Genomic DNA, 15,383 nt, shown 5'->3' with positions numbered 1-15,383 from the left:
CGGCCCCAGCCATTAGAAGCGCAGTCGATTCTTTTTATATATTTTAAGGTTCTGCCGTGATATATAACTTTTGCTTGGCCAATGGTGTACCTCTTGACCAAAGTCACTGTACATAAGGTTGATTGAAAGTCTGGACAGCTTGTGGGTAATATTTCGCTCGTCGGCGATAATTGAAAATTGTTAATTGGAGCGATGTAATTTACACTGAGGTATTCAGGTTCACAACGTCCACGGGCTGCCTCCCAATCGTCTTATTAATTTAATTTCCCTATGTGAGCTTTACTAATGCTACATTGTTTTTGTTATATATTTACTACGTTTTCTATACGACTTTTCTCGTTTTATTTAGTCCCATTTATGTATCTCTGAGCTTCTTGTGTTTCCTTACTTATTTCATTTGCTCTCCTCCGTGGTCTAGTGGTCAGCGTGCCTGGCTTCCACTCCGCGGGCCCGGGTTCTAATCCTGGCCCGGCCAATCTGCGTATTTCCTCCTCGCCATACATTGTATGTATATGACTGGGATTGCCTTACGCCACTACCTAGCTTTACCACCATGAACTCAGTGACAGTAATAATTTGGCTTCATGGTCTCTCTTTACTCAACATATAGCTCCATACCTATACAAACCATAATCACATTTTTAATAGTAGGATCTCTAGTCTCTACATAGCTTACCTTCATGTAATCATCCTTCAGAACTTCATATATAGCATCACAGGTTTCTGGAACGATAATGGACAAACTTTGCCTCGAGATCCTCGTAATGTTTTAAAGTGATGTGTAGGAACACCCAGAAGCCAGATATCTGAGAGTTGCCTCTACACGTGCTACTGGTGCAATGCTTTGCCTCATATTTGTCTCTTGCCTCTGTATGTAGGATTCCACATTCGACAGGAGAGTGTAAAAAAAATATGTTTATGTTCATCCTCATGTAATTCCGAAACAAATTTTCATTTTCATCCTGCAATTCACGTAGGATTGTCACAGAGCTTCTCATTACCTCACGTCTTTGCAACCACTCCCGGCACCAGACACGTCTCTGTGATCTCTTGTTTTTCTTTTTAATGCAGGCACCAATTATAATGGTACAGAGTGTTATCTTCTTTTGAAGTATGGCGCGCACCATGGTGATCGTACCGCACTAAACCACTAGCTCACAACCCCTGCTTACGGCCGACTAACCTCCAACCACCACACTCAGCCGTGTGGACACCTTCGCGGGCATAGTCTGCAGACTTTGCCCGGTTAGGGCACAGCATGCCGGGCACAGCTCGACCGTGTGGGCGTGGCATAACCCCGTGGTGCTCGCTTCTGACGTCATCTGCGCTCATTCCCGCTTCCTATCGTGATCTGGTAACAGTGTTTGCCCGACGGGCAGTGCTCGATCGTGTGGACGTGGCTTTAAGTCATATTTACCTGTTATTTTATTTATTCTTTATTTAGATTATTTTTTTTTTGGGGGGGTGGGGTTGGCATTCCAGACTCTGAACACTTTTACAAGTATTTTATGATATGAATATATCGGAATAAGTAAATTTTATGAGAATGGTAAAGTAAGATTAAAATATTATTTTGATAGCATTGGTCAAACCGTTTATGGTGATATAATGTTAGGTTAGAAATATTCAAAAGAATGGAATTAAGGTTAATGCTTTTGATTTTTTTTTGTATAGCTGTATTGTGTAATATCATCCAACTTAGAGAAAAGCATTTTAGAAAAGTAGGTAATGAAAAGTAGTATTCATGGCCATGTTGATAACAACTATTAAGTTAGCTTTCCATCACAGCATGTATTAAATGTTATTGGAGAAGGTATGGGAAATAAATAGCATGCCATAGTGAAACTATTAAGAAACTCGCTTCACATTTATACCCTGACAGTGCCTTCCCTGGGAGTGGACCCCGTACGCAGGATGACTGTGAGAGGCGTTGGTACAACGTACAACAAAAATCAAAGCCTCGCATTGCCAAGTACAAGAATGAGCAGCGGCAGACTGGTAATATTTTTGAGTTGTTATGTCTTTAAATGTAAAACTTATATTAGTTTTTTTCCCCCAATGAAAGGTTGTAGCCAAGACAGACACAAACTCACTCATACATTCACACTCATGTACATCACTGTCTCAGCTGCACAGCCCCTGAGGGAGTAAAAAAATGCCCTCACTGCTCTCACTGTGCGGGGGATTAGCTGCACAGTTCAGACAGGAAACTTCCACACCAAGGCTTCACAGCATACACTGGTTTACCCCTGACCCTTCATAACAATGACATTTCCCCCCAGCACCTGAGTGCCCCACATGTGTGGCACCACAGATGCGCAGGCGCCTTCCTAACTATGACATTATCTGTGGTAGATAAACTGGTGTATGACATCATAGGCTGCTCGTCTCATGTATTCAAAGGGGAACCAGAGCCATTCAGCATTGACACAGCCGATGATGTGCTAGGGATAGGACAGCAGCAGCAGCAGCAGTCAAGCAGCAGTGAAATATTGACTGGCCTGTATGTTTGTGGCAAAAACTTTTATATTGTCATTAAAACAATTTATTAATCACTCTTAAATTCATATTCTTTGTAGATACACACTTTATCAGTCAATTACTTTACAACCAATAACAAATAGTGGAATATTTATGTTAATAAGTAATATTTCACCGTTATGACCCTCTTTCTTCAACTACCTATTTAAGTTACATGCATTAATCATGACTAATATATGACCCTTTTTTTCAGCTCTGCTGCTGTATCGCTAGAGACCGTCCCAGCACATTGTTCATTACTTGTGGAAGAGATACCATCAGCTGCTCCGGCAACAGCCACTGCTTCAACATCTTCTGGCACAATGACACCTGCCACTGCAAGGGATGAATATGAAGCTGCCCCACCACAATCACCACCTACTTCATCGGAGTTAAGATATGCTTTTCATAGGGCAGTAGCATAATTTTTTTTTGTGCTGGGGTTGAATATTACTGCCTCAAGGCTATGATTTTGTCACAATTTTTTATATATTTTTGAGGAGGTTACGGTGGAAGGGATGAAAAAAAAATCTCTGCTGTTTTTTGACAGAAATGGTTAGCAAATTCATTCAAAGTACAAAATTTACCAGAAAAAAAAATGTGTGCCATTGTGAGTTGGTTCACTTGAGATTGGGCATCCACTTATTGGCTCGACTGAAGGAGACATATCTTTGTGTGTCGAAGGGCCCTGGTTCAGCTCCCACAGCCAGCACTCTTTAATTAACTCAGATTTTTCTGAGTTCCCAAGATTAAGTTCCCAGTGTTTAACGAGGAGATTTGCACCGGCACCCAGTTCGGGGTGTTACAAGATACTTTGTTACAATCAGGTCACTTGGTAAAGTCTTCGCCGGTGTGCCAGTTCCCTGATGCCGTCTAAACTCTAGAAACCATGAATGCATATGTTTACCTGATACTGATGGCACTGGTAGTAAGAATGATGATAGCATAAGATAGGGTTTTATTTTCTTTAATTGTAAAAACACACGCACAAAATAAGGGAAACAGTAAAAATAGTTTTTTTCCATCACTCAAGAATTATTTGTGCATAGACAAACACTTAAAGATATCACGCACTACATTCTTTTACGTATCTACTTTCTTCCCAGTTTCTCATACTCATTCTTATACCAATATAATTCTTTTATTTTTCGTAACTCATTTTTACATAAATATTAACATAAATATTTACGCGATGTGGTCGCGTCGATCTTTCGTTCCTCCTCCCTCACACTCGCAGACGTCACTAACAAGGGTGCTTACCACCATTACCTCCATACGAATGACCGGCAGGAGTAATTTGTTGTTTTCTAACTCGATTTTAAAGCACAACAATAATTATAAATCATATTTTAAATTACATTTTAATGCAATCTTAATGTCATCTTTTTCATTTGCATGTATGTACCTTTCTACTACAAATAAATGCTTTTTTTCCCATGTTTCGTTTTCCTTAACTCAAATATTTCACATTTTAATCAATTACGAAGGCATCAAACACTAATTGTATGTTCAAGCTATGTAAGTTTTTTTTCCTGCTCACATAAACTGCTTCGTTTTCCTTTGGTGCTATTATTTTCACATAAGTGCATTCTATCGCTCCCACAACACCGGCAAGTTGGTAAAATTCTGCATTCTCTTCACGGATCTCCACCCTATCAAGGGGAAACTGGATAAACCTCCTGACTACATACGGGGCACTGAGGGCGGCTAGAGTTTCCGCAATCACCCTGCTTACACTACTTTGGCTTACCCCAAACTCATCACTTGAACACTGCTGCATTTTTCCTGTAGCCAAGTATCTTAAGTCAAAATCTATTCGTTAATAAGTGTCCGTGCTCAAAATCCGACTCGTAAGGGTAAAAAATCGAATAAATAAGCAAAAAACGACTCTTAAAAAAAACAAATTTTTGAGTTCCCAACCTTGAAACCCATTCATTTTTTGAAATTTTCAAAAAATTATTTACCAAAGAATTTAGCCCTGCTAATGTGCTTTCCAATAGGATGCATAATATTTCCCTACTCTCAGTAGTTCCGTCGCTAGAGCTCGAAACGTAAACCCTTTTGAGAGAGATTTTGACGAACTCCAGACAGTTTGACGTTTTTGTCTAGTGAGGCGTTGCTATTGCCTCTAGAAGGCTGTAGTTTTGCATGTAGCCCCTCTTGGCAATGTAGGTTGACCAGCTCGAAGGATTTGTTCATATGTCGAATACAAGTTTGTCGTCGAGCCGTCACAATGTACCCTGTTTTTCGGCCCTTTTGCCGCGATTTGGACACGTCCTAGTTTTTTGGCTATAACTTATATTTATTTATTTAGTGCTGTCCAATTTTTTTCTTATTATTAAGCTGTGTTAATAGAGCTTTCATTTGCCACCAAGCACGCCTTCGAAGCTTTAGTAGTTTTTGCTTGAACTTGACCAGAATTCGCGAGGAAAATTCGCCGAATCTGACTCATTTCACGCACCATGACGAAAAACCTTCCAGACGGCACAAAAAATAATATATCTGCATTAAAATTCATATATGAACACTTCAATATGTTGACTATATTGTTTTAAAATCATATATATATATATATATATACATATATATATATATATATATATATATATATATATATATATATATATATATATATATATATATAAGTTACTATTTTTATATAACCATTTCACTATATAAATCAACATATATTAAGCGCCTTATAATACATGTTATTTCTTATTTTATTTAGTATTCAACCATATTTCTTTCCATTTATGAATAATACATTTAATTTGCTTTCTTTTGATACCAAATATGTATTTATATATGTATATATATATATATATATATATATATATATATATATATATATATATATATATATATATATATATATATATATATATATATATCTGAAGAGGTGGCCAAAAAGGGGGTCAATTACGGGAGAAGAGGTGTCCTGATACCCTCCTCTTGAAAAAGTTCACGTCGGAGGCAGGAGGAAATACAGATGAAGGAAGATTGTTCCAGAGATTACCAGCGTGAGGGATGAAAGAGTGAAGATGCTGGTTAACTCGTGCGTAAGGGATTTGGACAGTAAAGGCATGAGCTTGAGTAGAAAGTTGTGTGCGGCGGGTCCGCGGGAGAGGGGGAGGCACGCAGTTAGCAAGTTCAGAAGAACAGTCAGCGTGAAAATATCGATAGACAGGGGCGTAGCCAGGATTTCAGTTAGGGTGGGTGGGTGGGGGGGGGGCAGAATCTTTACCAGTCTGTCTCTCAATACTGATATGGATCTACACCAGTGGTTTTTAACCTTTTTCATCGTATGACCCCCTGAGACTCTACAGGGCATTGCCGTGACCCCTATCATAAATTTTGTAATGGTGACCTTTGTGTAAAGGTAAGGTAAAACGAAACTATATGAAGATATTGATTTATATAAAATATTACAAATAAAAGACCTTGATAAATGCCACAGATCCCCTGCAAGTGCTATTTCAAAATCCATGGAACTAATGCATATAAAATAAAACCTACTTATTCAATCAGTGGAAGGATTGACATTGTTTTGCAGCCATAAGTAACATCAAAACGAGGAGCAGTGTTCAACAGGCAACACCTCAAGTCTACTGCGTGCCTTCGTTTTCAGTGCCATCATTGATGAGAATCCAGCCTCGCAGCGATAGGTCGAGGTCCAGTATGGTCAGTGCACGCACCGAAAGAAGAGGATAGTCGTCCTTCAGTGTCGCCCAACATGTCGGAAGCTTCTGTTCAGAAAAATCAACTTTCAACTGAGTATTCTCACGAATTTGAAGAAATTCTCCCTTCGCAGCAACATCAGTATTACAGATGGCACTGTCCTTCACCGATAAGGGTCTGGAGATCCACGCATCAGTACAGCGGTCATCCAGTCCCGGAAAGTAACTTTCGATGGCGTCATTCACTGCCAGAAGATGAGCTGAGATATCACGGAAACTGCATTCAGTTTCTGCCAAAGAATCTAGGATAGTTGTCATCTGAGGGAAGAAAGTTGTGTCACTGTCTAGAGCTGAACTCTTTTAACGCAAAGTTGAATCTTACACTTGAATATTGCCAATTTGTCACGAACTGTGTGCAGCATTGCAAGGTTTCCTTGGAGTGAAATATTCAGAGAATTCACTTCAGAGAAGAAATCAGCCAAGTAGGCAACCTTTGTTACGAAACAGTCATCGTGCATCATTTCATGAAGATTTTCTTTTGAGGTACGACCTTGTTGCAACAGCATTGTTATTTCCTCTCGAAGTTGCAGCACGCGATTCAGAACTTTGCCACGTGAGAGCCAACGTACCTCCGTGTGAATCAGGAGAACAGAGAAGTCAGAGCCCATTTCTTCACAAAGCACTTTAAAAATCCTTGAAGTTGTTGCGCTCCCTCGGATATAGTTTACAATCTTCAGAACGTCAGTGACCACTTCTTCAAATCCAGGTGGGAGAGTCTTCATCGCCAAAGCATAAAGATGAATCATGCAATGAGTGAAGGAGACATGCGGAGCGACATTCTTCGTGAAGGCTTTGAACCCGGATTTGTAACCAATCATGGAAGAAGCCCCATCTGTACACAGACCGACAAGTGCTCTCCAACTCAGCTCATGTTTAATAAGGAGAAAGGCTGCTAGGATGTTGAAATTAATATCCTCTCCACGAGTTGTTGTGGCCACTGGCTCAGAGTACAAGTACTCATTCTTCATACCTTCCTTGTCAAGGTAGCGAACATAAACAGTAAGTGTGGAACATGAGGCAACATCTGTCGACTCATCCAGTTGCAAGGAATAAACAGGACTACTCTTCACAGCACTCACCACTTGCAGGAGGATATCCTCACTCACGTCCGAGATCCTACTTTTGACTATATCATTCCCAAGGGAAATTGCCCTCAACTTAATTGCTATTCTACAAGAATCACCTTCGTTGCTTCCAGAATGCAAGGCTTAATCAGATTTTTACCAATGGAATGAGGCTTCTTGGTCTGCACGATTTTTAGAGCAAGTCTATATGAAGCCTCCAGCGCTCCTTTGTTCTGACGAGCGAACTGACCGGTGGAATCGATGCGACTGGCCTTCAGAGCAGCTTCTTTTCGCTTGAAGTAGTCCAAGCTCTTGCCCACCAGTTGGCTATGGTAAGACTCAAAATGAACCTTCAGTTTGCTTGGCCTCATACTTTCATGACTCAAAACCTTGGTGCAACTGCTGCGCCTTGGGAGTCACAGCCAGGAGCGGAGCACATACAGACCTCGCCTCCGTAGCTATGATCTGACTGACTGACTGATATTGTGGTTGATGTTTTCAGCAGCTGGCCGCTTCACATACATGAAATAAATTATTTTCTCCCAAACTCTCCGTGACCCCTCGAGAAACACCAAACGACCCCTACAATGGGTCACGACCCCCGGGTTAAGAACCGCTGATCTACACTATTTGGGCGGCCACAGCCATGCACGGCATGTCATTCTCCAGAACTACCAACAAAAAAAAAAAAAAAAAAAAAGAGTTCTTGAAGCCAAACTCTCGCGACCCTCAAGAAACCCCAACCGACCCCTCGAATGGGTCACGACCCCCGGGTTCAGAACCGCTGATCTACACTATTTGGGCGGTCACAGCCATGCACGGCATGTCATTCTCGAGAACTTCCAACAAACCCACAAAAAACAAAAGAGTTCTTGAAGGGGGGGGGGGGTCACGCGCTCCCCCTGGCTACGTCACTGTCGATAGAAGATAGAAAGAGAGGCAGCATGGCGGCGGAATTTAAGAAGTAGAAGAATATCAGTAAGAGAAGGAGAGCTGATGAGACGAAGAGCCTTTGACTCCACTCTGTCCAAGAGAGCTGTGTGAGTGGAGCCCCCCACACGTGAGATGTATACTCCATACGAGGGCGGACAAGGCCTCTGTATATGGAGAGCCGCTCTGCGGGGGAGAAGAACTGGCGGAAACGATACAGAAACCCCAACATCGATGAAGCTGATTTAATGAGGGAGGAGATGTGAAGTTTCCAGTTAAGATTTCGAGTTAAGGATAGACCGATGATGTTTAGTGTTCAAGATGGTGACAGCTGAGTGTTATCGAAGAATAGGGGATAGCTGTTTGGAAGATTGTGTCGAGTTGATAGGTGGATAAATTGGGTTTTTGAGGCATTGAAAGACACTAGGTTCCTTTTACCCCAATCGGAAATGATAGCAAGGTCTGAGGTTAAGCGTTCTGCAGCCTCCAGTCTGGAGTCTTGTATTTCCTGTTGAGAGGGTCATCTGTTGAAAGAAGTTGAATAATGCAGAGTGGAGTCATCAGCGTATGAGTGGATAGGACAGTTTGTTATAGAAAGAAGATCATTGATGAATAAGAGGAAGAAAATTGGTGATAGAACAGAGCCTTGTGGAACACCACTATTGATAGGTTTAAGGGAAGAACAGTGACCGTCTACCACAGCAGAGAGAGAACGGCCGGAAAGGAAACTGGAGATAAAGGAACAGAAAGAGGGATAGAATCCGAAAGAGGGCAGTTTAGAAAGCAAAGAATTGTGCTAGACTCTATCGAAGGCTTTCGATAAGTCTAACGCAACTGAGAAAGTTTCACCGAAACGGCTAAGAGAGAATGACCAAGAATCAGTTAAGAGGGCAAGAAGATCGCCAGTAGAACGCCCCTTGCGGAATCCATACTGGGGATCAGATAGAAAGTTAGAATTGGAAAGGTTCTTTTGAATGTGTTGGTTAAGGATTGATTCAAAAGCTTTAGATAGACAGGAAAGTAAAGCTATAGGGCGGTAGTTTGAGGGATTGGAACTGTCACCCTTCTTAGGCACAGGCTGTACGAAGGCGTACTTCCAGCAGGAAGGAAAGGTAGATGTTGATAGGCAGAAGCGAAAGACTTTGACCAGGCAGGGTGTCAGTACGGAAGCACAGTTTTTAAGGACAATAGGAGGCACTCCATCAGGTCCATAAGCCTTCTGAGAGTTGAGGCCAGAGAGGACATAGAAAACATCATTCTTAAGAATCTTAATAACAGGCATGAAAGAGTTAGAGGGGAGGTTGAGTAGGAGGAATATACCCAGAATCGTCTAGAGTGGAGTTGTTACAGAAAGTTTGAGTGAAGAGTTCAGCTTTAGAGATAGATGAGACGGCAGTGCTGCCGTCTGGATTAAGAAGAGGCGGGAAAGAGGAAGAAGTGAAATTGGAGGAGGTATTTTTGGCTAAGTGTCTGAAGTTTCTGGAAGAATTAGGGAAAGGAAGGTGTTGACATGTGATATGGATGAAGGAATTTTTAGGAAGTCGGAGAATAGATTTGGCACGATTCCGGGCAGAAATGTAAAGATTATGGTTAGCGGGAGTTCGAAGGTTTAGGTACCTTTTGTGAGCCGCCTCTCTATCTTTGATAGTACGAGAACAAGCGTCATTAAACCAAGGCTTTTTAGCATGAGGAGTAGAGAACGTATGTGGAATGTATGCCTCCATTCCAGAGACAATCACCTCTGTGATGCGCTGGGCACACACAGAGGGGTCTCTCTCCTGGAAGCAGTAACCATTCCATGGGAAATCGGAAAAGTACATCCTCAGGTCGTCCCACCGAGCTGAAGCAAAATGCCAGAAGCATCGTCTCTTCGGTGGGTCCAGAGGTTGTACAGGAAGGAAAGGACAGGATACAGAAATAAGGTTGTGATCGGAGGAGCCCAACGGAGAGAACAGTAGGACAGAGTAAGCAGAAGGGTTAAAGGTAAGGAAAAGGTCTAGTATGTTGGGCCGGTCTCCAAGACGGTCGGGAATACGTGTAGGGTGCTGAACCAACTGCTCTAGGTCGTTGAAGAGAGCAAAGTTGTAGGCTTGTTCACCAGGCTGGTCAGTGAAAGAGGAAAAAAGCCAAAGCTGGTGGTGAACATTGAAATCTCCCAAGATGGAGATTTCAGCGAAGAGAGAGTGGGTCAAGATGTGCTCCTCTTTAGAGTTCAAGTAGTCAAATAATTTTACATAGTTAGTAGACTTAGGTGAGAGATAAACAGCACAGATGTATTTAGTAATATAATAACAATGAAGTCTTAGCCATGGAGATGGTGGAAAATTCAGAAGAGTCAAGGTCGTGGGCACGAGAACAAGTGATGTCGTTGCGTACGTAGACGCAACATCCAGCTTTGGATTGAAATTTAGGATAGAGATAGTAGGAGGGAGCAGAGTAGAGATTGCTGTCAGTAGCCTCAGAAACCTGTGTTACGGTGAGGAAGAGAAGGTGAGGTTTAGAGGAGGAGATGGTGTTCTACAGAATGAAAAATAGTGAGATGATTATATAAAAAATAGTAACTTTTTATATAGATATCTTAAAATGATTTTAATACAAGATAGTCAACATATTGAAGTGATCATATATGAATTTTTATGCAAATATTTTGATTTTTGTGGGGTCAGGAAGGTTTTTCGTCGCGGCGCGTGAAATGAGTCAGATTCGGCGAATTTTCATCTCGATTTCTGGTCAAGATCGACTAAAAAACACTAGCTAGGAGGGCGTGCTTGGTGGCAAATGAAAGCTCTATTAATACAAATTAATAATTAGAAAAAGAATTGGAAAGCACTAATAAATAAAAACTTATAAGCAAAAAACTAGGACGTGTCCAAATCGCTGCAAAATTGCCGAAAACAGGCTATTTTATGATGGCTCGACGACAAACTTGGAATCGAGCTATGAACAAATCCTTCGAGCTGGTCAAACTATCCTGCCATGAGGGGCTACATGTCAAATTACAGCCTTCTAGAGGCAATAGCAATACCACACTAGACAAAAACGGCAAAGTGTCTGGAGTTTGTCAAAATCGCTCTCAAAAGGGTTTACATTTCGAGCTCTAGCGATGAAACTACTGGGAGTAGTGAAATGTCATGCATCATATTGGAAAGCACATTGGTAGGGCTAAATTATTTGTTAAAGAGGTCTTTTGAAATTCTCAAAAAATGAGTGGGTTTCAAGGTTGGGAACTCAAAAATAGTTTTTTTTAGTCTTTTTTTATTGCGAAATGATTCGATTCTACCCTTTTGAGTTATTTTTCTTAGCTCTGTAGCTTATTATAAAATTATAGCCCTTTCCGTTTGCCTTTGATTGATACGAAAAACATTTCTGTAGCCCCAGAAATAAGGGAGTTATGGCGATTCGCAGCAAAGCGGTTGATTTTCCAAAATTCGCTGCTTAATGACAGGGCTGGGGCCAGTTTCCGGTCCATTTCACTGCTACCACTCATTCACAGTAGAGGGTAGCGACATGGTTGTACATGAGCAAAATCATCTACTAGTTTCTCCAGATCAAATGACTTAACCATTCTCTGCTCAGTAGCCATTAACATTGAGCTACACAGTCGGTCATCCCCAGTTGTTGTTATCAAGAAGGTTTTCACTCGCTTAAGAACAGAAAAAAATCTCTCATTAGCAGCTGTAATGACTGGAATGGTTAGTATTATTTGTAGCATACTCAGTATCTCAGAAAAGGCAATGGGTAATGTGTTCAGGCTTTTGTATACATCAGTTATGTCATCATGTTTGGTTTGCTTCAAGAACTCTTGCTAAATGAACTTGTGAAACCAACATGACTGAATCAATGTGTTTACTATAATGGCTGGAAAACATATTAAGCTTTTCTTCAGGAGAGAGACTGGAGAAGATTAATGTTATTTCTAAACCGACGATCATATTCAGCAATGCACCAATCAGTTACTGGGAAATATAACTGTGTCTTCAACTGCTGCTTTAGGCTGATCTTTTGAACACATTCTAATTGTTGCGGTTGTTTTCCGAGAGTACTGTTTGACAGATAGCCTTTCAATCTACTTGATATGTGCTGCACTCTCTTGCTGCGGGCTGATCCCACACTTGCATTAACATCTGGCACATCTATTCCCATTTTCCTGGCAAACTCTCTTGCATCATCATATAGTTGATCAAAATCACTGTCACTTCTCATTTTCACCAAGTTTGCTCTTATTGCTGTTATCAGATCTAAAGCTCGAACAATAGTTAGTCTTCCTTCCTGAAGCTGGTCAGACAAAGAATTTGTTTGCCTAATTAACTTCTCAGAAATAAAAAGGCAAACTATACATTTCCAAGATTCCATTTCCAAGATTAGATTTCTGACCAGAGGCTTCCATAGATGCCTCGTTGCTGGACTCTGACGAAGAAGTTACTACAGCAAGAATGGCCTCATATCGAATGTAAATTTTATGGATACTTCTGTACCAATAGAACCATCTTGTTGTCACAGTTCTCTCTAACTTTAGTATCTCCTGTTCAAGCTCTTTTTGTGACCTATCAAAAAGTTCATGTCTTGTGGTACTGTTTGAAATTAAATTATATTGTCTGTTCAGTTGAAAAAAAATTCACAAAGTCATCCAAGTTCTAGATACAGTTGATAATAGGGATGTACCGATGTATCGGTATCGGTATCGGTATCGGTAATATCGTTACTTTTTAAGAGTATCGGTATCGGTATCGGTATCGGCTGATTTTCTGCCGATACTACCGATACTTGAAGGAGTTTTGTACGTCGCATGTCACTCGTTGCAAATAATTTTGTTCAACAGAAATTGGATTTTCTAAAATGTTGAAAAAATATTAGAAAAGTGTAATTATCCAGTATCATGATAGTACGTAGTTTGAAATTTCCCGCGATTTAATTTTGATCACTTTAAACGATGATTCATATTACTTTGAAAGGGATGTACCGATGTATCGGTATCGGTATCGGTGGTATCGGTACTTTTTAAGAGTATCGGTATCGGTATCGGTATCGGCTGATTTTCTGCCGATACTACCGATACTTGAAGGAGTTTTGTACGTCGCATGTCACTCGTTGCAAATAATTTTGTTCAACAGAAATTGGATTTTCTAAAATGTTGAAAAATATTAGAAAAGTGTAATTATCCAGTATCATGATACTACGTAGTTTGAAATTTCCCGCGATTTAATTTTCATCACTTTAAACGATAAGATTCATATTACTTTGAATACAAGTATATAATACTTGGTATACAGTATAGCCTTTGGTACCGCGGACGCGTACAATACAGGTTTAGTAGCTTTGGCGCGGGATTGGCAGAACCCCTTCACTCGCCTCATTTGCCTGCCTCAGTCAGTCAGACGGTCGCCCCGCAACGGGGCACGCTGCCAGGGCTGCCTAAATGTACGGCAATTAAGGTAAAGCTAACCTTGCTGAGTCAACTAGACCTCACGAGGCGCCTCCTCCCTCGCCCCTTGTCGAAACTCATGGGGGTGGGTGTTAAGACTTGGGTTAACCATGCACTGCTGCCTCTTCGCGCCGTATAGGGTTAATATGCGTTTCCGCGGTGCAGTGGTAAGCACGTCTGGCTACGGATCTATGGACACCTTTTTTCAGGCCACCACTGGTTACTTTTTTTTTTCTTCCCTTCTATGGTGGAAAAACAAGTAGTATTTTTTTTTCTTTTCTTAATATTTGATATTGCCTTTTAGCTGCTGGAATTGTTGTATAAAAATTAATGCACAGGTATCGGCATTGGTATCGGTATCTGTCAAATATTGGGGTATCGATATCGGTATCGGTATCGGTCGAAATTTTAGTATCGGTACATCCCTAGTTGATAAGCACCAGGTTGAGTCTCTGTGCATAGCAGTGTATGTATATGACATGGGGAATTTTCTCTGCAAGACGGGCCTGAACTCCGGAAGCCCATCCACTCATGACGCTTGCTCCATCATAGCACTGTGCAATGCAGTCTGACATTTCTAACCCCATTTCTTCTATTTTATCAATTATGAAATTTGCCAGAGATTGTGCATCTAACCTTTGCATGTAAAAATAGGTGCCACAGCATCTCTCCTGAACTACTTCACCATCAAAGTATCTGATGATTATGCTTAATTATTCTTTTCGTGGCTGATCTTTTGCCTCATCTACTAATATGGAAAAATATTTAGCGTTCTTTACCTCTCCAGATATTTCACTCTGAATTCTTTTACCAAACACTTCTATTAAATCATTTTGATACTCAGGGGATGTGTAGTACCATATTTTTTCCCATTTTTTGGGAGATCTCCATTAGTGTCAGCCAGCATTTATGGTGTTTAAATAAAGTTGCCTCTATTTGCTGATGCTCCAATTTCATCATGACCACGAAATGGTAAATCTTGCCTACTAAGCGAACTTGGGACACGTAGCAAACACTTCACAATCATGTTCTCTATTTTCAGCTACTGCATTTCTAATTCTGAACAGTCCTTCCGTTTCAAAATCCTACATCTATGAATGTGCTTATACCATATACCTCACCTTCTCTTACAAAATTTATGCTGAAGTGTCTACATGCAAATCAGTAGACACTGTCCTGTGGCTGAGAATATTCAATCCACTCCTACTTTTTTATAATATACTACATTTAATTTTCTCTTATCTGTTTGAGGGAATGCCTTAAGGTTGGATTGTACAAGATTTTCAAGTTCAGATATGCTTATGTTGAGCAGAGCAGCACCTCTAACAACGTTACTGTCGTGAGCGGATGGACATGTTTCCTGCAACAGAAATACAGAATGTTCAAAATAGACTATACGTACAATTGCGATATATCGCTAGTCAGTTTTCGTTTCTTTACTTACACACACACACACACACACACACACACTCACGGATTCTTTCCGTTGACTAGGAGTGGTTACTGTCTCCTCTTGAGCCAGGGGGATGGGATGTGTGGAACACGTGATCAGGCCCTGGTGAATTACACACACACAAACACACACGCACGCACGCACAAACAATTTGGGTTTATCCCTTGTCAGACTGTAGCCCCTGCATGTTCACTTGCAGAGAACAGGTTCTGGGCGCAAGTCAAGGAGTTGGTAGCACGGTGCCCTTGTATGTG

At 40.9% G+C, this 15,383-nt stretch overlaps 1 protein-coding gene across 3 annotated transcripts in view; it reads right to left on the bottom strand.

Annotated features, from left to right (window-relative positions):
• Positions 1-15,383, bottom strand: part of LOC126995690 (pigment-dispersing hormone 1 peptides-like) — a 103,459-nt gene that overhangs the window by 69,949 nt on the left and 18,127 nt on the right. The window lies entirely within an intron of this gene.

Source organism: Eriocheir sinensis, chromosome 1, assembly GCF_024679095.1.
Source record: "Eriocheir sinensis breed Jianghai 21 chromosome 1, ASM2467909v1, whole genome shotgun sequence".
Lineage (NCBI taxonomy): Eukaryota > Metazoa > Arthropoda > Malacostraca > Decapoda > Varunidae > Eriocheir > Eriocheir sinensis.
This window is presented reverse-complemented; position numbering and strand designations above follow the sequence as displayed.